Source organism: Struthio camelus, chromosome 6 (genome assembly GCF_040807025.1).
Source record: "Struthio camelus isolate bStrCam1 chromosome 6, bStrCam1.hap1, whole genome shotgun sequence".
Lineage (NCBI taxonomy): Eukaryota > Metazoa > Chordata > Aves > Struthioniformes > Struthionidae > Struthio > Struthio camelus.
In genome coordinates, this window is record NC_090947.1 from 20,353,089 (window position 1) to 20,379,643 (window position 26,555).

Below are 26,555 nucleotides of genomic sequence, written 5' to 3' on the forward strand. Positions count from 1 at the left end.
TCTGAAACCTGTGTGAACCTCTGTGTCTTGCAGAGAATAACAATACAGCTAAAATACAGCTAATCAACACCTTGTTCCTGTGCAAGAGAGTGGTCTTTGCGTACAATGAGAACAGACTTCAGTGGGAACACGCTGTCTTTTTCTTACCTTTTTGCATTGACAGGCCTCTGCTGAGTTCCTGTTAGCACTCTGAATGCAATTCTCCGCTCCCTTGGAAGGATAGCGATCTTCACAATTTAAAAAGAGGTAACATAACGTACCGACACATTGTGGGACTGCTGTTTCTCATCACTTCCCTGAGGTGAACCACTGACATGTTTTCATAAAATATGCCTAATTTATTCATATAAAATCTAACTGATAAGTAGAAGTGCTGAGAAGAAAACCTAGCGCACAGAACAATTTTGGAAGTACTATTATTGTGGCAACAAAGAGAACTACCATTTAACTAAATAACGCCAGCAGATATACAAAGTGGTAGTTTGAAGTGTGCAATTATTGCCAAGCCAATGCCGCAGCATTTCTACAGTTCCATAAGCTTTTTTTTCCCACATGCTCCTGAGCACATCTACAAGGATGAGTGTAACACCAACTCAACATGAGATTTCCTCATGTCTTCAAAGATGTGCATTTTTAGAACTGTGCACAATGACAGTTTCAAATAACATAATTTTTAATGAGTTTATAGTGTAATACAAAATAAAGTAGCAAAATACTTTACACTTTCACAAAGGTCTATATAACAAGGTCTCTCAGAGCTCTATAATGCAGTAGTTCCTCAGGAGAGCAGAGAGAAAACATGTTGCTAAGGACAAAGACTACACTCTCATGCAACCCATACACAGGCTGTGAAAAGAAAATATTCTTCTCATAAATTATCTTGCCCTGTATGAAGTTCAACAGATCAATGAACATCACCTAAGGTAGCATGAGAGCCTTTGAGATGTAGGTATCAGTTGTGTAAAATTAATTGATGGAAACACCTCCAGCCTTAGATGGGATGATGAAACAGCAACTGTACACACATCTAGATGAGAAGGTAAAGAGTACAGTAGTCAACTTAAAATGCAAAAAGAATTTTGAAAAAATTCAACAGAACTTTATTGCAGCCTGAAGAAGTTCATGACCCTAGTCAGAACTAACTGGGGTTGTTAATGTAATAATACAAACCTGCGCTTACTGACCTACCCTTACTGACTAGGTAGCAGGAAAAGGTTTTTTGTTTGCTTTTAAAATAGAACATTTTTAAATTACCAGATAATCCTTCATTCAACTCCCTGGTTCTGAGGGCAGCAAAAGAACAACATTCTTATCATAGTAAGCAACGAGAAAGATAGGAAAAGTCGGCTTTCCATGACATGAACTATTTTTTTCCTACCCTGGTGAAAAATTAGAAGCTGAAAAGCACGAAAAACATGCTGATCTTTAATTTTAAATTGCCAACTTTTCAGCAGGTGTAGAGCAAAAAGCATGGAGCATCAAAACCATCAAGTCCTTCTATTCTAGTTTAGAAGTGCTAGGAAAGAACAACTCAAATACATTGTGGAGTGTTACATACTGTGTTTTGTATAGCAGCCACTAATCTCCTGCACCTTGTATTAGACAGGTCTTCCCAAAGTAAAGTTATTACACATTAGGTGCTTAAGATTCTGTCAATAGTAGTACCTATGGCAAACAGACAATGTGACTTCAAACAGAAACAGAAAAAGTAGTCCAATTTACAAACATACAAACTGCAACTCAAAAGACTTTAAGAATCAAGAAAATTGTCAACAATACAGGCAACCCTCCCCCCCCCCCAAAAGAAAAAAAAGGTTACATAAGTAAACAAGCTGCTAGGCCCTAGAGGCACTAACAGACCTTAAGGAGACCTTAAGGGCCCTGAGCAGCCCCAGCTGGGGCCCCCACCCACATGTGCCCTTGACCCTAGGGCTGTATTTAAGCTCAGCCTGGGGCTTGTTCCAGTGATGTGGTAACAGTGCTGGGCTTGGGCTCTACCCCTGCCTAGCCATGGGTCCTGCTAATCTGGACCCTGACCTGTGGACTGACTACTCAGCCTAGGTGCCTGATGCTGGGGGCTGCCCCTAGCCTGCCCCACTCCCTTGCTGGCATAGGGAGTCCTAGTGGCTCCTGGGTTTGTGCCCCGGCAGAGGGCTGGACAAGAACTTGGAAGAAAGGTCAGTATCAGCTTAGCAAATAGATTGCAACAAGTCTAGGAAAATCCTTGAGCTGAAAATGGTTACAGGATGGCAGAATATTATGGGGAAGTATCATACATGCTTTATCTGTTCTTACTCTTCAAGTTGTCTGCTTGTGGCCAGTGCTAGAGATAGGATATGTGGTTAGATGGACCATGGTCTGAAGTGGTATGGCCTTTCTTCTGCTCTCTGAGAGACAGCAATGTGGAAAAATGCATAACTATATTACCCTGGAGATGATGTAATGAAAATGATTAAGGGAGCTAAATTGAGTAACATGGGCAAGGTTAAATATGATAAATGTAACTTACATGACTTAGCATGCTTTTGTCTTAACTTTGGGATATGATTTTATTTTTTCCTATCCATAATATAAGTAAAATATAGTTTTAGTCAAACTGTAAACTAATGGCTTATTAATCTTCTAAATGATAGCTCAAATAACTTATTGATAAGAGGGCATTTCTCTACTGGATAAACTAATACAAAGCTAGCATGAAGGTGTGTTCTTACTTTCTCACTCCTTTAGTGTACAACAAAAGAATTAATGAAGCTTTCTGTAACAGGTGAGATGGATGTGAATGGAGTAGAAGAATTCTTTTTAAGAGTCTTCACTTAATGCAACTGTTTGCATAGCTAAAACAAAGTGAACGCCTAGTGAATAAGGTATGGATTAGATGCCATTTTCTCCAGTTCTACTTCAGCTCAGATATGAGTGACACTAATGTGTTGGCAACACCTTTTTGTTCTGTTTCTACAACTCTGTACAAAAAGCCACCACCTACAGAAAAGGTGGGGTTCTGGCTGCCTTGAGTACAGAATGGGTGTGGGACATCTACAGCTGAAGCATGAGCTTGGAAGGTGCTGATGAGATAAAAGGGCATAAACCCTTGAGCTTACCAGGATTAGTCACTTTAATACCAGAAATGCAGGAAGCATAAACCCATTCATGAACGTATCATTCACCACTGTGTAACTCATCCTCTGGGAGGTGTTTTGTTGATATTTGGATGGGCCAAGAAGCCTTCCTGAAAGGAATCAATTTGTCAAAGAGCTACTTAAGCTTTGTGCCATCTTTGTAGAGTCAGTGGAGACTGAGGGTAAGGTATCACATCTATCTATCCACTACCAGCTTATGAGGTTCAGCTTTCAGGATTCAATACTACAGGACAAGGAAGGCACAGGTCTTGGATGACAGCTAGGGAGAAGCCTGCTGGACCTCAAGCCATGCTTAAGGATCAGGCTGCATCTGGAATGGTAACACAAGGACAGGAAGAACTGAAACCTGGGAAAAGAGGGTAAGAACCTACAGGGCCCACGAATGAAACTTCCTATCCAGGGGTCTCCTACTAGAAGCTGACTCATCCTTATGTGGAAAGGTTACTGGGCAGCATTGCTCTTCAGTGGTTTTTATCTGCTACTGACTGACATGTTATTGCAAACATACAAAAGAAAGATGTGTTTGTACAAGTGCTCAATTCTCTCCTAAGGAGAGATGTTGTCAATGATAATCAACTAGTTCAGCTTTCATTCAACCGAATGATCTGAACATACTATATGAAACAATACACCTGTATTTGGGCAAGAGCTGGTAACTGAGAAGCAAGTACTGAATCCTTGTCAAAATATTAAATGCATTTCTAGTCCTCTGAAATGGCTGGGATTTTACCAAGCCCTTCACTGGTGTCCCAGGGTGGAGTTTAAAGCATTGTATTGGTAACATCCAGATTTGACTATTGTGCATCACACTCTTGCATGGAACAATAATACTTGCTAAGCTCTTAGTTATGCATGGATGAGTCTGTGTGTCAACCAATGCAAGATAGTCCTTGCAGACTAAGATACTTTTATTTCCATCCACTCTGTTTACTTGCAGTAAAACCAATTAAACTATCACCAGTAACAACAGTGGTAGCTATGTTAATAAAAGCACATGTTCGGCAGGTTCCTAATGAATTATTTCACTTCTTTCATTCTACTGTGATAACAGTCCTGCTGCATGCAAGTTCCTGAAAGGAAGGAAGACAAGCTTCCTCAAATTCTCAGTTGTGTGAAGATGTATATCCCTGCCCAGTTCCAACCCTATCACAACACTGAAGCCTATCAAAAGAAAAAGCTTTCATATTAGTTTGAGAGAATTCAATAAAACTAAACACATAGTTATTGACAAAGCTAAAGGATGACATGTGTGGTGAAAGTAAGCATGCAGAAACACTTAGCTTTCAAGGTACATATCCCAAAGGACCTCAAGAGTTTTTGTGTTTTTTTTTACCCAAGACTTTCTCTCCTTTTTCTTTTTTTGAAAGCTGTCAGTTGAGGGGAAATGTAACTGCCCAGCATAACAAGGAAGACTCTGTGGAAAGTATTTGCCTGACTACTTTCTTGGTTGTTGCAATACCTACACACCTGCATTTTATCTTGGTGACTTCATGTCATAATTACTCTGTCTTTATTTGCTTTCATAACCTCCATTTTTCATTTCAGTTTTATACCTCTTTTTGGAAGCCTGACAGGAACTGTTGCAACTGTGAAAATCCCCCTTTGAGAATGAGCATTGCCTCTGTTAGTCCAATTTATGAATTTCTCCTGAAGAGAATTGGTAGTTTCCTTCTGAGGCATTTACTTCATATAATTTTGATTCTTTTCATTCAGATAGCTATGTATGTATGAGAAGATCTCTTCATATATCTTCTCAAACACATTGCTTTGATAGCCAGCAAACAAACTCTAGAGAAATGTTCTATGTAAAATGGAGGCAGCAGGAGCTGAATATAGTAAACATGAACGTTCAGCAATTTGTCTTGACAATTCTATGCCCTGACATTCTCCTGTATTCTAATGTGTGTGGATCCTGAGGTCAATTTGGGATATAGCTAGGATCTTTATGTATATCAGATCATTGGGGAGGTACTGGAAACTAGACTGCATTATGGCATTTTGTAAAATCATCCATTTTAAGTACGTAGTTTGCAGTAAAATTTTCCCAATCTGTCACAATTCCTCAGAATTTAAAGAAGGAAGAAATGACCTAATAATAACATCTATTTAATTCCATATTTTGCTTATGTCCTTAGATATGTTATTGATAACCATTCTTTTACCTCCTTAAGGCTCTATAAATACATAAACTGTATTGTGGAAGACAACGTTGCTTGTGTTTTATATTAAAACTCAATGTGTATCCTTTTGAGAAGATTCTGTTTTTAAGAACTTGATGGTTTCTGGGTGGGAAATAACATCTCAAGAAATGAGGGGAAATACAAGGCTATGGAGAGGGCTGATTTTGCTTGAATGTAGTTCCAGTCTATTGGGTATTTACTTAAAATGAGAAAAAGGTGCTGATGAAACAATAGTAGTACATTTGTGCAGTTCTTAAGATTCTTGCAGTTCTTAAGATTCTTGTGCCAGAATCTTATTACAGAATTCTTTAGTGCTGGAAAATAGACATTTATCAGGTAAGTTAGTAAAAATGTGTTTGACCTTCTTCATTTAAAGGTAAAACACTTAATTCCTGTGGTTAACTCAAACTCTTTAGCAAGGCAGCATAACAAATCAGCTATTGCAAATCTTTCCACAGAGTTTAATGAGAAGGAACAATTTCTTCTAGTATCTATTAAATTTTAAGAGAATTACCTGAGTATGCTCTGGGGGATACCAAGGTATGCAACATCAGACACAATTAAGCAATGTAATTGTGTAAACGTACTTGGGATGGGAGGAGTGTTTGAATAGGCCATGCAAAAACTGCTCATAAATGGAAGTTGGCAAATAATCATATGACTTTTTAAAATGAAACACTTTAAATGGCAGGTGTTAGCATTTGAATTAAGTGTTTGATTCTGTTATTAGGATTCCCTTCACATAATTTCATTATTTTGGTTGCTTTTTTTCCTGAAGACTTGTGTGCAACCAGTACATGGTATGTGCTTTGTGAAAATGGTAAAGACAGGATACAACTACCCTGAAGTCTCTGCATTTGTTCTGATGCATGCAGACACCTATATCCTCTATAATTCAAACCCACTGCCTTTCAATGCACAGCAAAGAGTGAATATTATCCCTGCTATTAAGATCTGAGGCATGGGTTAAGCTACGTCCTTACATCCTAGAGCAGATTTGCAGTTCACAGACTAAACTTTATGGGCTCTCGTCCAAACAGCCCACTGGTTTCATAATCTGCTGTACTTATGTTTTTTAGCCCTAGGTAATATCGCTTCCCCCTTAGTTTTTATTTTCCCAAAGTCTCCTGCAATGCTATATCTTCCCTCACAGAGTTTATACATTCACTCCATGTACAGCCTTCTTTCCAGTTTGACCCAGCTTATCCCTGCATTGCCAAATCATAGGTGCCTACTGACAAACCAAAGGCTCTTTCCCAGCATGTACTAACTAGATATAGGAGAACAATACAATTCACATTCATTTTTAGAGACACCTTAGGATCATAATTTTAGAAAGATATCCAAGAACACAAAAAGATAATGATAACTTAGATAATAGGCAGAGTGTAGACAGGGACAGCTGGTGGTACTGAGCATAGAACTAATTCTCTTGCTGTGCCAAGAGTGGATCAGGTACCCTACAGTTACATCACTCGATAACAGAGGCAAACTGAACGGCCAACAACGCTTGTGCTATAGAAGGCTTCAGCGGGAGAGTGCCGGTGCCATAAGCACAAAATCTTCTGTGTAACTAGTGCAGGGTTCTTTTGTACCTCATGGACCTGCTATTCCCAGAGGAGTGGAATAACAGGAAGAATTCCAGTCACTGAAAGAAGAACTGGAGGCCTGTGAATAGGGAACTTTACTGCAGGCTGGTGAGCGCAGCCCACTGTGTGTCTTTGCAGTCAGGTGGCTAACCACAGCAAAAGGAGGGAGGGATCTCCTGGTTTACATTCAGTTATCATTATACCAGTACTATATTAAATACAGTGCACTTAATTTTGAGCAGAAGCATGCAACTTCCACACCTCATTTTCATTCTCTTTTTCCTGGACTAGCAGCTGAGCTCTTCAGTTTTGCCCTGTCTGAGAAACAAGCAGACTGAAACTGAAGTAATAGTAATAATAAAAATAATGAGATCAAGGAAGTCTGATAAAATGTGGTTAACTTTGTTATTCTATGAAACAAAACAAATGTTGATTCAATGTTAATTTAGGCTAGGGAGTCAAAGGCAGCTGAACAGAATACTTGTACAAGTGAAAGCAACGTTTCTGCTCAGATGTAAACTTGCTGCAGTTTTGAAAACAGTTTTGACATCAGAGATGCCAGTAAAAAAAGATGATTTTCAGGATTTTGTAAATTACAGTACAGTATGTTAAGAGGAATGAGTGGCAATTTATGTAAATATGCCAGGCTATAAACTAGAGCAGTTCAGCAGCTGCTCCACAGAAGGATAAACTGTCCTTGTGATGGGAGTGAGAGCCTCCTAGAGGAGGGTAGGGTAGACAGTCATGGGTAAGAACCATTAAATAGCAGCGTTACCTATAAATAAGCAAGCAGTGCTAAAACAGACTGAATCATATGAGTCACTAAGAGGCAATTTGGAGGACCTTTAACATTTGGAATTAACGGTTATATGTTAATTTTTTCTTTTTAATTTTGCTTCCTTATGATGAAGTGATTTGAATTCATTGCAGATTCAATGACTGTGTTGTACAATTTTAAGTATACAAAATTAAAGCAAGGCTTTAGCTCATACTCCAAAATTTGGACCAGCAGGACACCTTAAATGCTCTTACTGCCACAGCTTTGTCAGACCTGAGGACTCTGGTCTCAAGCACTGTCAAGCCAATGTTTTTCACCAGTGCTTTGTTTCAACAGAGAAATGTGGTGCATACAAGGGATAACAAAGGCAGCCCCTTTCTTGAAGAACACAAAATAGATTAAGCTGGTCTCAGCTGAAAAGGATGCCATCAATTTAGACAGCAGCCTGCTCTTTCAGCTGAAAACACGGGAAATGGAGCAGCACAAATGGGTGAACTGCTTGATTCTCCAAAATATTTGTGAGATAATTAATCTCTACTGCTTTCTTTGTTTGATGGGGGACCAGCTTACTGCTCCATTACATGCAATGATATTACTGAAGAAGGTAGGCACTTTCATATGAGAGAGAGAAACAATTTATTTTCTCTTTAACACAACATGCTTTGTGTTTTGAGAAGTAGAAAACAAACTGTCCTTGTGTTCATGGCTCCTCAGCACTGCAGCACTGGAAGTTTAGGGGCAAGAAACAGTTGTAAAATAGAAAGCAGGGGTAAAGAAAGCAATGCCAAACTTTGAGGGAGAAAGTACTACTGTAAATATACCTAATGACTAGGCATAAAAAGAAGTACCAAGTCATTCCTCCTGGTTCTTGTGACTTGAAAGCGGCTTGGTGAGAAATCTCAGGGCAATCATTCCCCAAGCTTGCTGGAAGAGGGCCTGTTAAGACACGAGGATGAGTGCTGGCTCCCGTGCTACAGCACTCCCTCCTGGCCAATGTATAGATTAGTTTTAAGAGGGTGCGTAAGGAAAATACAATCTTGTGACTGAAGGAAAAATAAAACCATGACAATAAATTTAGCAGAGGGAGAGTTAGAAAATTGAGACGTTGATCAGGGAGATTGTCCTGCAGTGACAACAATAAAACGCTCTGGACATCTTGGCACAAAGAAGCTTGGGCCAAGAGCATTACACTGCCTTACTCCTATTTAAACATTTAATTTTAGCTGGAAAGGAGAGGGTGAGACTCCTGGTATAGGGGAGAGCAAGACAGAGCTGGAGTGCTTATTTTTGAGCCCCTAACTTGAATCTTTCTCCTGTCCTTGTATTATTCCTTAAATGGCTAGAGATAGTTTCTCACTCATTCTTCCAATAAGATGTTTTAATTTCCTCATTCACTGCTCAGTGCATTGTTCAAACTCTCCAACAAAAGAATCCCTGCTGAAAGCACTGCTTTGTCATGCCGGATCTTCAGTGGAGAGTTCGCTGATCCTGCAAGGGGAACGCAGAGACGTAGCACGTCTCCTCTATAGAAAGCTCTTTTTAGCATTTTTTTTATAGTTAACTGAAGTGTTTATTAACAAAATATTTTCTAAGCACTTTTGTTACAGTGTCTAAACATTTTATTGTAGTTACTAACCAGCTTCTAAGCACGATTTAAGAAACTGAAAAATTACTTGCATCAGATTTCTTTTCCTGGTGAAATTATGTATTCCTGGTTCTATACCTTGTACCTGACTTATATGGCATTGTTGTTTGCTGTTAAAACAGGTAGACTTGATCCTTGTGCCTAATCAATCATACCTTATCATTTCAGTCAGTTACATTTTGACTTCATTCAACCGAAGAGCTTTTGAAGAATTCCAATTACCTCATCTCTAATTTCTTTATGGCAAGTTTTTTGCCCTCTGTTAACTGTTCAGTTTTCACTCCGTCTTACCTTGTGCATTGGCCCCAAGAGACCTTAAAATATACTAAACGTTGGAGCAAGACCCAGGAGTCAGCAGCTCCTGAACATGTACATCTCCTAAACTTCTGGAATGCTTAATTGTGAAGAATCAATTTAAATCAATGCCTCTGCATAGGGGAACTTGTGAAGCAATATCCTCAGTTCTGTAAATCCCTACAGCAGGACCAAGGCTTCTATCAGACTCTATCATCTTAAAATTCAGCACCAGAGTGCTCTTTAAGGAATACTGAACACTTGTCTGCAGATGTGCCTGCCTTGAGGAGTGCCAGATAGACACGGTTGGCCACATGCGCTAGCAGCAAGCTCCTGGCCACTGAAGACTGTGAAGACAAATCCAAATAGTCCCAGCAGAGGCCAGACAGAGCAGGCAGGGATCCCTGAGTAGTGCAGACATCACTTCATGTGCTGGCATGCAGAGGCTGAAGTTGTACCTCAAAATCTGGTGACAAAAAGCAAGCCTCATCTTTTCATCTGTCCTTCCACACCTGGGGACAGCAAGAATCTTATACAGACAGCATCTCTAAATGAAAGACGTTTTAAACTGCATAGTACTGGATTCTGATCTAAGGAGATCTTAATAGATAAAACAGAATGAGTTAACTTTGAAAAAGTCAAGGCATTTTCTGATCAGCATAAACATATCATTTGCAAAGCACTAGGCTGCAGTTATTTGTAACCTTTGCTTCCAAACGCAACAAAGCAAAGCTTTCCTTTTACCCAGCAGATGGCCAACTGCTCTTGGTAACAGAAAATAAAACCTAAGTAGAGGCTTTCTCGCTAACATTTATAGCTCTGCAGATGGACGCTTCAAAGTAAAGACAGCTTTGTTAAAAAAAAATGAAACAAAAATCTATGATTTTAAGTTCACGTACTGATTATTTTGTGCTCTGTGACAGATCTTTCTTCTCTACAGATAACTCTCCTTGAGCAGTAAAATAGGAGCAAGACCTCAGGCAACTGCAGGGAGGTGTGGCATTTTACTTCCAGCAGGTAGTGGGAAAGGCTGGAATAACAGACACATTAGGCTTTGTATCAGTGGAAAATCTTAGAAATATTAAGCTTCATTAAAGGAGAAATCTTTGAAGTTTTGCTGGATAAAACTCTTATCTACCATTCCCTGATCTAGTTCTTTCTCTGAAAGATTTTTATGCACAAGGGCATTGAAGATTTGGCTAGACAACTGGATTTGGTGACTGCAGTTATAACGTGACTATGACCTTCATTACAGTCTGAAGGCATACCTAGAAGGGAATCTGAAGGTCTAAACTTGAACGTTATGCAGTCTAATCCAGTACAGCAGCCTCTAGAAGAGGTTCAAAACCTGGAGCACGGGATGCTTAGGAGGCTTAGACTGACCACAATCACAGGCTTTGTCAACCCATCTCTCCAGGCACTGCGGACAGGGTAACTGTTTATCATCCTCCTAGAGCTTTAATTTTTTATTTGCAGTAATTTTGTCTTCTACTTTTCCATTAACACGCATAGCTGTTACAGTGCTATTTGACCAGTGGGGAGGTATATGTATGCCCCATTAGAGATTATCATGGCACAGAGATTACAGAAAGCAGTTTCCTGCTTTATTTCATACAGTTTCCAGCATCATTTGGGTAACTATTTTACTGTTTCTCATGTGTAAACAATCAGCTTTTTCTGTCTGAGAATCTCTTACATGGCAACACAGCAAAGAACATATAAAAAAAAGTAAGAAATTATGACTGTGTGCTAGGAAGCTAAGAAAATTGGCAAGAATCTTACAGGCAGATAAAGTAACTGAAATAGCATTAATGCTCTTAGCAAAGCACTCTAGATTTTGAAATGACAAAGTCATTTTTAATAAGCTTTTTGCATTACTTAAACACTGACTGCAATGTGTTGTGCAAACAGTTCTAATGTCCTAATCTTACTGAAACAGCAGATTAAGCAATTAGACTACAACATATATGTTGCCTTTTGAAGACAAGTTTAAAACAAGGCCAGGTATTTGATCAAAGTATTTTTACAGAGGCAAAAGCTCTTTAGGATCATTATACTCACTCTCATTGCACAACAGAGGGAGGCTGTTTAAACTGTTTTGTGGTATTAGCTATTTAAGCCATAAAACGAAACCTTTGGAGATGGAAGCCCTGCACGCAAAAGTCATAATGGGTGCCATAATCATTTGCCTTTAGAGGTGGCAAATGATATTGTAAGTTATAGTGCAGAAGTATGTGCAAATGGACTAAGAAATGCCAAACAGGTGGAACGAAAGGTTTCTGGCAGGGAAAGCAACCAACCTGAGGGGAACCTCTGAGCAAGTTAAGACTAAGCATGCTTCCCTCCTCTGCCTCCTGCTCGTGATCTCTGCCATTCTGCCCTTCTAGCTGGCATTTGCATTTTACGATTTCCTGCCCTGCTCCTTGTCTCTAAGCTTATTATTTGATTTTTGGCACCCTTTTCCCTTTCATGTTTGTGCTTAGTTCAGGCAACAGCAGCTGCATGGAGTAAATCCTTTGGGTTTTACAGAGCCATTGTTTAAAGCTGTTTTTCAGAGTGCTCTTACATATTTTCAATAGTAAACAACTACAGAAAAAAGCTGGAATTAATAAAAACATAATAAAAATGCAGAGCTAAATACCATGATACAGTGAAAGGAATTGGAGGTATGCATGCAGACAGCTTCTTTGAACAGTATATTATGAAGGAGTGATTATTTTTACAGGAAAAGCATGCAATACTTATTTCATCTAGTAAGATGTGTCACGGGTATTTTGTTTTGAATCTAGTTTTGAATGAGTGCCACAGGGCAGAGATGCTCGATTCTCTTTCTTCATTTTGTAAGTAAATAATTGCTTTAGGTGCCCCTTCATCCAATTAGCCAGTAGTCTGGTGCATACTGAAACAGTCTTAGGGATGATATAGTTATGTTCAGACTACAGTTGTTTCAAAGGGAGAGATTCCAGCTAAAAATAAAAACCTGTCCCCTTTTCTATCACACACATTTTTTGCTGAAGAGAAGTCTCTGGCATAGAACCACTCTGGCAACCGCAGACCAACTCAGAGGCTGCCTTACAATAGATCTGTTCCTTGGAATCCATATTGAACCTTACTGCTGGAAATGGAGAATGGCCTGGCTGTAACAGAATTTTCTCTGTTGTCTCTTTTAGACTGGGTTACACATAAATCATTAATTAAAAGAAATAGATCCTTAGAACTGACAAATTCAGAGCTACTAGTGAGACTCGCTATTTTAAGGACTATTTTACCTGAACGAAAAGAAAGAACTTTACCCGACAGTAAATATCTTCTGGTAACTTTACATATTGTTCTGTTACAGCCAACTCCTACTCCATGAAAAGCTGTGTGTATAGTATGCACATCTATATTATCTAGGACTTCAGAACACAAGATGACAGCGTATATTGCACTGAAGTCAGACTTCTAGCCTCCTCTTTGTCAGCAACATTTTATTCTGTTATATATTCATCTGGTCATGTCATTGTGATACTAGAAATAAACCTAAAAGTATTTGTCAACAGCAGAAACATACACTTTGTCCGTGAATGAATATTGCATGAACAAGTGTTAGGTAAAGCTTAATTCAAGATTTTATCATACATAACACCACTCAGGAGACATTAAAAGCCTCCTATGGAACTGCTCAATTGCAATAACAAGAGGGTATCCCTTTATGAAGGAATGGAGATTGGCTCAGTCATAAGAGCTTCAGAGCAAAATTGGCTGCTAGGGAAAAGAACATAAGAGAGCTGGCAGGCTAAAACGTGTAAAAAGCTCATGGTTCTCAGAGGAGCAGTGCAGACCACTGAAGTGGAACAGACTGAACAGTATCTAAAATGAAACAGGTGCCTTTTTATGAAAAAAACAACAATGTGGACAACTGTTTGGCATGACAATTTAGAGAACGAAAGTCCCACTGAGAAGCGTCGAATTAGAGGTTAGGTCTCTGACTGAGGGCAAAATTGCTTAAACAGAAACAAGGAATCAGACCTTTCTGCAGAGAATAACTGCAGAGAATGCTCATTTAAAGTCTTTCTGTCAAGTGGTCAAATAAAGTCTTTCTGGGTACAAGTGGTCAAATAGAACTGCAATGACAAGCTTTCTGTATAACTACTCCCCAATCTCTTTTTTTTCTGAGTTGAATTGAATGTTTGCATAAATAGATAAAGCTAAAAAAGATGTCTTGCCTGTCTTTCTGAACTGAACCGCTAGCATTTGGTTATACAAATATAATCTACTTACAAAGGTTTGTGACCCAGTAAAGAATGCCTAAGAAAAATAGTAGCATTTCAGAGCATAAAATCATCCCGGAAAACATAATCCCCATGGGATGTGTAACGCTGACAAAATTCCTGCTTTCTTTCCAGGTGATGCTCCGGTTACACTACTTCCCTGAATTTGAAATCAAGACACTAACAGACAAATGAAACTGATCCAAAAGACCAAAACTCAACACCAAGGTTCATCATTTCAGGATAAAGCTCTTAATGTAGTATAGTTATTTTGAAAGAGATTATGATAACATATAGTTTCTATCATTTAGGTGCAACATCATTATTTTCTGTTCTCTCCAGAATGGGAAAGTTTGTCATCTTCTACTATACCAGACAATAAAGACTCTCAAAGCGCTGTGAGTGAGCATGGTACAGAGAACATGAAGGTGGAAGTGGGAATGCTGGTCCCCAAGTCTTTTCCTGTAGTCACTATTCATGTATCAAAATATCGCCCTTGTTCCCAATCCCACAACCACAGTAGCTCCAATGAAAAGTTGTCAGGTTTTTCATGGTGGTCCATTCTTGTCATTACTTTGACTGCTGCTTGTTATTGCCTTATGTTCCCACATATACATCACTGGTTTTATTCCAAGATTTTTTTTCCATCTCTCTTTCTGAGTTTGCACAGGACTGAATTTGGCATTGATCCAAATCAAATAATTCAAATGTCATTTTTGCCTGGTATTTAAACTAAATCTGGGTGTGGGCTAAAATAAAGTGTCTTACCTAGCAGTTTCAGTCATTTGGTCTATTTGTCACAGTAGATTGCAGAAAGTGTGGTATGCACAGAAATATGCATGCACTTTTCAGCCATACAAAATAGGGGATCGATTGAACATGTCATGGTTCTAGGCCAGTAATTTATATTCAGTACAAGCTGGGAATGGACTTGAGCCAAAACCTAAGATCTGCACTAAGCTGAGTTCCAGAGAAATTTTGATCTGAATAAAAAATTCATAGCTGCTCATTATATAATCAAGTGAACCAACAGAAGACAATCTCTCATCATTCCCAAACTGAAAAATTTACATCAAGATTTAAATTTTGTGGCTCAGTTCACAGATGCCTTATATTGTCTCTGATCATAGAAGTTCTTTGTGTGTAATTACTGCTTCTTGAATTCTGCTGCCTGAGGAAACCACTTTGAATGTCTCTGCTGGCTTTGAATATAACCCCACTCTGTTTAAATGAACTTTGTTGGCCTGATAATGTTTCCTCACAGAGTGTATGTCCCGAGGAGTCACAAATTCAAGGTCTCCCCAACTTTTCCATATGTGGACTATTGAAGTCAGTCTCATGGGCTCCCTTTCATTACAAGTGCTTACTCAAGGTTGGATTTACAAGGGTACACCTTCCCCTTGGCAACCCTGGGATCTGCCCACCTTTCAAGTTTCTATGAATCAGATACAGTTAATGTCTAGTTTGGAGAGGAGAAAGGAAATCATTGTCTTGCTACTTTTGTGTGGTCTTCCCTACAGCCATCTTCTTTTGCTTCCAGTCAAAACTAGTCGACTTTTTTATGTCAGTAAAATGCCCACATATACATACAGTCAAATTCCTTCCTTAGGTAAAATCAGTTTTTCTTACTTTTTTATTCAAAGTCAGTCCTAATCCAACCTTATTTTATCAGGTATAATCATTTTTCCAATATAATCAAAGATAATCTACCCCCTCAAATAAAATTTAGCTATAATAGCTCCCCTTAAGATTAATCCCTCCCCAGTCAGTCTTTCACAAAACAACCTCTTTAACCCTCCACAAATGAAAATTAATTTCTTCTCAGTAGTCCAAAACAATCTCTTCCCCCCCTAAAATAAACTCTTCTCTTAACATTAAATTCTGATGACACTTGCAAATTCAGGAAGCTGTGCTGCAGTAGAATGATAATTGTCCTTGAGGCAGTTTAACCTTTTCATTTACTAAAAGCATCATCTCTCTGCTGTTCATCAATCCGTAACATAAAAAGACTCGATTTGGCCTATGAGAGGATGGAGCAGGAAACGTCAATTTGCAGTAGAGTGCTACCTTCCCGTCCAGCGGGGACACCCAGACTCAAACCTTAGAGTTGGCCAGGTCAGGGAGCGACTACAGAAAAGGATGTTGGGGGCTATTGCTGATACACTCGCAAATAAACATTGATCATAATAATAAAAGGAAAAGGCAATATATTTAAAGCTGACAAAAGTAATATGCCTGTGAAACATGCTGGCACATGGTATCATTGAGGCCAAGTGCTTAGTGAGATTTAGTAAAAGGTTATACGAACATATTCATACATTTATGTGGGGAATTAGATTGGACACGATAAAAATTCATAACGGATATGAATGTTTGCAATTCAGGGCATAAATCAGCCACCAGCCTGAGGTTAGAAAATAACTTCCACTATAGTCAGGTTGTTATACAATTATCCATTATACTTGTGGAGGAGGGAAAAGGAGATTGAAGAATTGGACAATTTCCTCAGAGACATCTGGGAATTACTATTGTCAGACAACTAATTTAGATTTGATCTGGTATGGAAGTTCTTATTACATCAAATAATGTAATTTAGAATTAAAGAGTATGATGCATTTTGTATTTCTTACTCTTTATGTAATCAAGTTTATGCCTGAGGGTAACTAAAAGCCTTTCCCTTATAAGCAGGCCAAAGTTAGTGAAATTCAGTCTTCTGTGTTTTCTCACGGAACTGCCTTAAAACAGCTTGAAATTTTCTGAGGAAGTCAGGCAAACTCCCAGGAATTTAATTTGTTGAAATACTAACCAACTATTTGGCTCTGTTAGCAGAGCAAAACTTCTGTGCATGAACTTCAATAAAAATCTCATATTCTGAACACTTCTTATTCTTTTAAATTTCGCGTAATAACCTAACTCCTGAACATCGCTAATTGTAGCACTTTCGCTACAACAAGCCTGCTTTGTTCTGCTCGCTTTTGCCAGCTCACCTAAGCAAAACATAAGCCTTTCAATCATCAAGCAACCTATCTGCAGCTCTCCTGCTGCATTTACAAATAGCGTGAAAGCTAACATGATATAACACACATCACACTCTAAAAAAACAGCCTTTGTGACCTTGAAAACAGATAGCTTGATTGAAAATGATTTGATTAAGAATCCATAAACAAACACACGAAAAGATTTACGTTCTGTGCATGGGTCAAGGGATACTAGTTGCATTCTGGTAGCTTCTAGAATGAATGTGATATAGTTATAATTATATTATAAATTAGGACCATAATAAATGTGGGAAACTAAGGAACATTTATTAACCAAACATCTCACCAATTTTGAGGAGAAAAAGGAGTGATACTTGCCATCAGTCTATTTTAAACATAATTTCTGTTCCTAGTGAATAATACTACCAACACTGCAAAGCAATCACTCAACAGCTGGAAGGTTCTAGGACCGCAAACAACAAACACTATGGATTTATGAAAAATACATCTTCTTGTGCAAACTGGAATGATCTCTTTGGACAGATTTATAAAAAGAGTGGCTGAAGAGAAGGCAACAGATGTAATAAACTAGATTTTTTAAAGGTTCAAACCAAATTCTATAAAAATCTTACTTGAAAAATTAATTCAAACTGGCTTTGATAAGCAAGCTGTAACTTCTTCTGCTGTTATGGAACACCTGTCCCCTGAATGTGGGCTAATGGATACCTCTTCTCACCCGAGGTTGCCCCAAGCTCGGGGCCAAGCACTGTAAGGTGTGCCAAGAGGAGGCTTTGCAGGCTCCAGTTATCAGGGTGTCCTCATTAACACACAGGCTCTGCAGAAGTAATGGGACAACTTTATGGCTTTCTTGGAACAAATAGGGCAACTCTCTTGAGCACAATTATTCTAACAGTAGCAACATAATCAGCCCCGCAGTTGAAACTCAAAACGAGGGTTATGATAGTATGGGGTGGGCCTTGTTGGGACCATTTGACACCAGTCTTCTGCCAATCACATATGCAGTTTTGCTGTGTCTCCTGACTCCTTATGTCCTCCTGCTGCTACTAATGACACTCTGCCAGCAGCAAGCTATTTCCCTGTGAAGCTCCCATGCTGCTTACAACCCAGCTGCCTCATTTTGCCAGCTACCAAACTGCTGCTCCTGTTCTCATGTAGGTTTCTACCTCTTGAATATTGTTCACAGTATACTGGAAACCCCAACATATACCGGGAACTTCAATATAGTGTCCAAAGGTATAAACAAAAGGTAGTTCATGTAGTGAACTGCAAGATGTTTGGGGAGTAAGGGGTGTATGTGTGAGGTCTGATTTTTTTTTAACATCTTCATCAGGAAAATAAAGTAATCTTCAGCATGATACTGACATCTGCAATTGTACATTACAAAGAGCTGCACATGCCAATGAAGAGAGAATTATAAATGAGATGTAAAGAAATTAGACACCCAGAAAGTAATAGTTTTGATCTAGGATGAGGCAAATTGACAAATATTGTACAAATAATCCAAATAGTTTTTCAGTTGAAGAAATAGCCTGAAAAGCACAAATTGGAAAAGATAATGATGGGAAACTCTTCTTCCTCTCCACAGACAACTAGATGTGAGTTTGCAATAGGATATGGCACGACCAAAATCAATATATATTTCAGGCTCCATATGAAGACTGTAATAGCATCGGGTTAAGTCATTTTCTTTATGATTTTGGCATTAAATATTCAGTTCCATCCATAGTACTATCAAAAAAACAAAGACAAACAAGAAGGAGTTCTGAAAAAAGCTAGAAAATTAGGCAGTGGCTGGAGGGCCAGATTTATTTGCAAATACGTCTTTTATGTTTAACTTGTCCAAACCTCTAAGGGTGATTGAGGGGAAGCCAAAATGGACTTGTTCTTCTGGAACAAAGTATTTAGAAACAAAAAGTAAAAAAAGGTGAGCAGGTCACGGACTGACAGAGATCCCAATACTGCTTTGTAGATGGCATTTCTGAGCAGCTGCCAAATTACTCTAGCAGCAAACCCAAAAGAGTGTATAAAAAGTAAGGGTTGCATTTGCATTCTGAGAATCAAGTTTAGTTTGTGTCTCCTCAGAAACTCACTTTCAGAGGAAAACCTCCCTGTTTCTACCATATGCTCGAACAACAAAGTAGCCACAGAGTCCAGTATGCTGCTGAGGATCACACTGACTGCATGACATTACTTGATACTCAAAACAGAGTTCATATTTAAGCCTGTGTGTTACACTTTCCTTATAGCATACAAACAGAGCTATGATTAGGTGTGAGGGCAGTGGGTGGTAACACCATGACATATTTAAGACAGGACAAAGAGACGGAAGTCAGAAGCTGAAGTTAAATTAAAGAAAGGAAAAAAAAAGAACTAGACAAAATACCGACAGAAATCTGACAGCAGACTCGATGGTTTCTGCATTTCTGAATGTTTCCTTCACACTGAGGCAAAGAGGACACATCTACACTGGGAGCAAATCTATGCAACTTGTTCTGGGTATTACCTATGCTGCCCAGTAAGCAGTGAGCCTGTAAGAGCTTTCTCATGCAGAACTGGAGTCTGTCCGCCTGCATCTTTACAAATCTGAGCGCATTTGGGAGTTAGCACTCCAACAGATACGTCAAGACAGGCTTGCACTGACAATCACAGATAGTTTACAGACTGTCTGCATAATAGCCCTGTGGACAAGAAGCAGAGCATCCTATGCGTATGGCTGATCCAAGAGCACATCTTTCTAAGCAGTGTGAATAGAGTCAGCAGGTTGCATGTATTTTAAAGATGGTAAGGGAGCACTGCTTGCTGGGTCAGCAAAATATATGGGCATGACAGAAGGCTGAAGGAGGAAATAACATATTATACTCCCACATCATGTGACTATCAAGAAGAAAATCTCAAAAAAGAAAAAGGGTGGCAATGAAGCAGCCAGATCCTCCTTGCCTCTTTGAAAATCAGAACAGGAAATAACTCGGTTTTCCCCTAATTAGCAGAGAACAAACAGAATGGTGAGTTAGAGGATAAAGGTCTTTCCTAGAAAGGGATTATGAATACATTATGGTTTACTAACTATTTGAGTTATTAATTCTATTTCTACAGATACCACTAATAACCTAAAATTCTTTGACAGGGCAGATATTCTACCAGATGCTTGTCTTGTCTTTTGTATCAGAACACCTTGACGTTGTTCTTGCTTTCACAGTTTCTGTATTTGGGAGTGGGAGCAATAAAAAATCCAAGAACAATGACAGTGTGTGTTTGCGAAATGTTCAAGCTATCTGAGCTCCTGTGAACACTTGGCAATTTAAAGGGAAAAGTAGGCAGATAGGAGCTGGGTCAGCACACCTACGACATAACTGGATTCCAATGCTTAAAGGGTGGTGGTGAGTTTAACAGTATATCAGATATGGACTCCTGACTACCAAACACATGCTGTACTTTAAACTCTTTGTAATATGTTTATTTATATAATAACAAAGTTACAAACTTCAACTACATACTTCAGTAGTTGAAGTCACAAACTAAGTCTTTTAAGACTGTTTCCAATATACTGACTGGAATGCAGGCTGCAGACTTTTCAAGTCATGGAAGCTAAACTGAATTTTAAATTGCAACAGGTACAGGGTCATTAAATCTGGAATAAGCTCCTTGTTCTATTTCAGTTCAATTCAGTATTTAATTCTGGAACAGTTTATCCCGTTTTAGAATTACTCTAAAATTGTTTTGGCTCCAGAAGGTCATAAAAACATCCTTCATCAGACATACCTATATTCTAGTATGCCTGGGTAAAAGAAGAATGAGGATTCCAGTCAGGTATGGAGTCCAGATCACATCATTTATTATCTGCAGATTCCAGGACATTAAAACTTTCAATTTTTTTTTTTTTTCACCAAACTGAATGAGGTAGTTTGTTAATACCATTACCTCTGTATAATTGGAATCTAAATCAATAAAGGCTGTGTGATTTGAATATTACTTTAAATAATTTTATTTTTATTATGCTGCTTTGTTGTACATGGTATCAGTTTATTCATTTTCCTGCTGACTGTGATTTGAGTTGGCTCCTTTCTTTGAGAAAGAAGGAACACATTTTCAACCATTCTAATTTTCTGGTGTGCACTTTGTTTTACTTTTAACTATTTAGGCTGATACAAGTTAACACTAAAAGTCCATAATCCACAGGGAGTGAAACATGAGAGAATAACTTGATGGATTGTAACTGACCCAGAAGGAGGAGTGGTCGCACCAGAGTTCTTTGGCAAGGCCATCATAGGAGAACAGGAATTTGAGGTAGACACACAACAAAGAACTTCAGATTAGTATCGTGAGGGAGCTCTCCTGCTCCTTTTAAAAGTGTGGCTCTCATCACTACCCATCAGTTCTTTTGGAAAGAAGCAGTTTTAGGGTGTTTGGACAGGTAATAGCAAGGCAGGCCTCAGACTACTTACTCTGCCACACTGGGTCTTGTATGAAAGCCTCACTGGCTTGTTTTCTTCTCCTACAAGCATGCAGTTCCAGATGAAAGGAGCTTGTGGCTCTGCAGATTTTCCAGAATCTGTAAAGGATTTAGATGGCAATGTAACAGAGCTGTTATCACACAGAATTGAAAATCTTCTAGCCTTAATACAAATACAAAAGTATTTCTGAAAGTATATTTAAAAAATTGTTTAATTGATACTTCTAAAAAGTCATCATGACTTTTCACTGTGTGGAAGACATGATAAGCTCAACAACCAAGAAACGTCCTCTATCTTGTTTTTCATCAAGCTTACTTAGTAGAAGGTGAATTCTTACTGTGTAACATGGGTAAATTGTGCACCTGGAACTGCCTGTGCAAAAGCATTACGAACAACTCTTCAGAAAGTGTAATCTGATGAGTAGATCAGCCTGCTGTTGCAAAGGTAAGCAGAGCAGAGTGATGTAAGCACAGCACTCACATTCACTGTCAATGAAGAGGGGGAGTAGTGCAGAGTTCCTCCAAAGGCTTCAAGAATACTGCCACAAAGTGGCTAAATTATCCTCACAAGCTCTTTTATTTATTTCAAACACATCGTTCTCAGGAATTTCTTAACTTGAAAGGATTTTAATTTCTCAGTTTAAGTTATCAAATCATAATAAGACAGAAATTCTGACAGTAATGCATTCAAAACATTTCAATGTCACTTTACTCTATAGGATGAGACAAGTACCAGCAGAAGATAAACCATTTCCGGTTCCTCTGCGCCAAATTTAAATTTGAACTTTCCTCAGGAGGAATGAGTCAAGGTCTATACTCTACTTGTTCATACTTATATACAAAGACCTACAACTCCTCTTATTTCCATGATTCCAAGTAATGAAATCATAACTGGTTTGGGACAAAGCAAAAGGTTATAGGTTCAGGGTTCCTCTTCCACCAGTGCTAGAGATAGGGTCTTCTCCGAGAACTGAAGAAAGAAACAGCTACTGTACTTCAGGCAGCACATTAACTTCACCTAACTTTTAGATGGTAAGGAATAGGGAAGATGACTTCCAGCCATCATGCTTGAGGACATACCATCCCATTATGCCAGCAACTAAGCACCTATCCATGGTCCCTCTTATATAACTTTGCTATGTAGGAAGAGGGCAGAGTTTGTGTCATATATGATGCTGACGTCCTTGGTTTACATCTTACGCAGAGCTCTTCACAAAATACAACATACCTCCTCATCACTGAGTTAAAGATAAGTTTACTTTCACTGAATCTTTTCATTGGTGTTTTTTCTAGTATCATCACTGAGACTAATTTTAAAGCAAAAGTCCTTAAAAAAAATATAACATCAAAAAAGGTTCCAGCACAAAATCGCAGATGCTGAGAGTCACTACTCATTACGGGCTCAGCCAACACAGTCACTGACTCAACGTTCAGAAATTCAATGCGACTGAAACCCAGTCAGCATATCGGGACTTGTCTCTAACATCTTTCAGTAGCTGGAAAGATTTTATTCCAATAGTTACTTTCCTCTATTGCCCTTTTCTTTGAAGATATCCAAAAGTAGCAAGGTTTTACAATGTATGTTTTCAGCAATAGGTGGCATCAGTAGTTTCCATCTTTGTAATTATGCCAATATAAAGCAATATAAAATGTTATACAGATATATTAGAAAGAACTTCATCAAAGTGTTGCTAATAATCCATTAGCTAAAAGTATGGCCACATCTTTCCTTTGTCCTATCATTTTAAAAAGCATGAATATATCTTAGAATATATTCTGATAATAAAATACATGTTTTTCTAAATATCATGATTGCTGAAAATTCTAATGCAAGAATAGAAATAATGAGAATAACAAATACAAAAATAACCAACGAGTAAAATTTAAAATGATATGTGTAAATAAACATCCTCTGTACTCCTTGTTACTCTTCAGTACAGTATCACCAAGGGTTGCTCTTCAGTGTAAAAGTTAACTCATGTACTCAGCTACTTCAGGTCTCCTGGAAAGTAATCTATCTTGTTATAGTATAAGCTAAAGTATCCCAAGAATGTGGGAACAGCTCTAAGAGTAAGGTCAACATATACAGACTACATATGAAAGTTTTACAAGGTAGATGCACATATATGAACAGAAATATGGCAAATAGAAAAGCATTTTAATTTTTCTGTGTTTGAACAAAAGTTCATATTTATAACTGGAGACTAAAGCATTGTATTTGGGCCCAAATTCCTCTCTATATACCATATGGAGATGTTATTATATCCCAAAGAAACTGAATGTTCTTCATTGGCAGCCTCCAGGATTAAAAAGAGGCAATGTTAATTGGAAATATTTTCTTCAAAATTTTATTTTACAGAAAGCTATAAGGCAACTAACAAACAAACTTGTGGTTCCAACTATTCCACACTGTCTAATTGAATGAAAATAAGAATATTGCAGAATTATAATTCACACTTCGATCCAGAAAGCTCCTAATGCACTTCCTCAAGTGGTGTACGGTGAGAATGTTGTGGTGAGATATAGCATTTTCATTAAGCTGAGTTTTGGATGGCTGGATGGCTGCTTTACTCATAAGAAATGAAGCACTGCTCTGCCTGGGCTCAAGGTGTGAAGATAAGGAAAGGAGACAAGAAATTAAGCAAGGAACACAAATGAAATATATACTTAGTGCTCCCTTATCTGGCTTGGCAAGAAGGTCTCCCTTTTTTGTTTTTGTTTTTTTATCCTTGACCACCTGGTCCAAGCAAGCTGCTAAGCTAAGCTGTGCATAGTATTTCTGCCCTCTGATAGAATCGACACCAACCCATAAGACTTCCATTTGCTTTTCTTTTGCTTTCTATTAGATGAAGCATGTAGAAAAGACACCTTTATAGTTTCAGGGCAATTTTTCATGAACTTAGTATATTACTCATATTGTGCTAATGTGTTGTGTCTTCTGCTTGCTATTTCTTTTATAGAACTGAAAAAGTCAAAAGATGGTAATTAATAAAACCATCATCTGCAAGGAGCCTTGATGAAATGGGAGCAGCTGTAACGAAAAGGTTCTTTAAACCGTGATAGCCCATTTCTGTTTCAGAGCTCTGTTTCTCCACAGTCTCCAACATACAGCCTCATTTTAGTTGAATTCAGTTGGATTCGCTTTTAGACTGGTACTACAAACATGATACACAGGAAACTACTTAAAATTTTGCTGCTGTTTCTTTATCACAACTTATTTATTGTTGCCATGCACTACCCATCCATGGGATCAAAGATACAGCATCATAAGGGCTACTTCAGTATACTCAGTTCACGCAGTGATGCAACATGTGTTCTGCTTAGACCTCCATAATATATTTAGTGGCACTACGGAGGTGTTTTAACTAAACTTTCATTGCAGAGCAACTGCTTCCACTGTACCTAGTACAGTTACCAAATAGGCGTATAATAAGTCTACTTAGATTAAAGGTTTTTCCTCCTTCAAATGGATATATCAATTTCCTATCATTACAGCAAGCGCCTTCTGTATTGTTGGATAGATAGCCATCTGCTACATGAGTGTGCAAAGATTTTTTTAAATTATTACACATTTATCAAAATTACTCTCTTCTGCTATTTTGTAATTTATAAAGTTACACTCTTCCACCTTGTAGGGCAAATGTGAAAAATAGATCTTCATACTAGCCATGTTTTACATGGGTAAGTTGAACTAATAAAGCTGAACCATTACAAATACCCAATACAGGCACATTGCACTAATCTGAGAAAAGACCATAGCAACATTCTGGCTTCAAGCCACAGAAGCTAAATCTTTGTTGTGGAATCTATGTAAGGGTTTTCCATAACTGCAAATACCCACAGAACTCCATAAAGAGAAAGTCTTAGAACTCTGGAAAAGAAAATCATTGAATTTGTTACATATGATTGTTCACATGTGTATGTATGTATATGTATATATAGCATGTGTGTGTGTGTCTGTGTCTGTGTGTCTGTGTCTGTGTGTGTGTGTGTGTGTAAAGGATGTTCTCAATCAGTCCAAATGCAAGTGACAAGAAAGAAATTTCTGTTCACGGTCTCAGATCTATATGGTCTGATATAACCTACAAATAAATATTCACAAAATTAGATTATCTTTCATGAACAATGGGCATCTGAAATGAATCCTCAGCATTTCACACCTTTTTCCATACTGTGAAGATCAGTTAATTTTCACATGCCTGTGATTCTGCATTATTTACATGTTTTTGCCATTCACCTTTTGCACATTTCATTTGTCCAGCAGGCTCTTGTTAGTAATTCAAAGATGTCCATTGTACCCAATTTGTTATTGCAGTTAGACTCATTTTTAATCATTGCTTGATCACATCTATGGACACCTACATCTCCAGTAGTGTAGACACTGGTAAACTTCTAAACAGTTCCCCTGCAGCAGGAAAAAATTTACATGACTTTATAGTCTGCTCATGGCTACAGCGAGTCTCACTGTGTCAGGTTAATCTGTTGAACTTCTGATTTTTTTCTTTGAGTTCTGATGGGGTGATCGTGGCAGGACGTATAGATTACTCATTATCAGTCAAGCTCAGGCATCCACTAAGGCATTAGCAACCTTCATTCAGCATCGTTTTCAATTTTTTGCAGATACCAACTTCCCTCTATCAAGCATATATATTAGAGTGCCAAATACTTGAATGCAAGTATGGTAATTCTCAGTGCTAACTGAGAATTGGCCCTTCTGTTAGAATTTATGAGCTTCTTCAATATATTATTCTGGGCATCTGTTTTCTACTTTGTTTTCTCTACATCTGATTTAAAGTGTCCAAGTTTCTCTTCCACAGAGACTGAATTCCAGTAGGCAAGCACAATTCCAGGCATAAAACTCAATCCAGTTTACTTTAAGTTAGGATTTCAAATGTGGAAGAGATTCATTTTCATGTTCAGAGTAACTTGTGAGTGATTTTGATATAATAATCCAAAAACACAGGAAATGTAATGGGCAAAGACCTTACTTTGGGTGGCGATACATAGGTAACACTCCAGATAATATAGATAAAACATCTTGTAGTAAAATGGATTGGTTGATCATTCCTGTAGACATTACAAAGCTATGTATAAATACAGTGGTAGGTTATTTTCTTGTTTTCACGATTCGCCTACAATAGAATTGTTTGATTTTCTATTAGAGATAGTAAGAGCATACTAATCCAATGTTATTTTGTTATAGTTGATCATAGAAAGGAACTCCCCCAAA

The 26,555-nt window shown here is 38.2% G+C and overlaps 1 protein-coding gene across 4 annotated transcripts in view; it reads right to left on the reverse strand.

Annotated features, from left to right (window-relative positions):
- The window catches only part of AGPS (alkylglycerone phosphate synthase), a 101,220-nt gene that overhangs the window by 71,825 nt on the left and 2,840 nt on the right, over positions 1-26,555 (reverse strand). For all 4 annotated transcript variants that reach the window (XM_009672641.2, XM_009672648.2, XM_068948436.1 and 1 more), the window contains exon 2: positions 21,318-21,424. The gene's annotated coding sequence lies outside the window, so the exon portion shown is untranslated. The remainder of the gene's footprint in view (positions 1-21,317; positions 21,425-26,555) is intronic.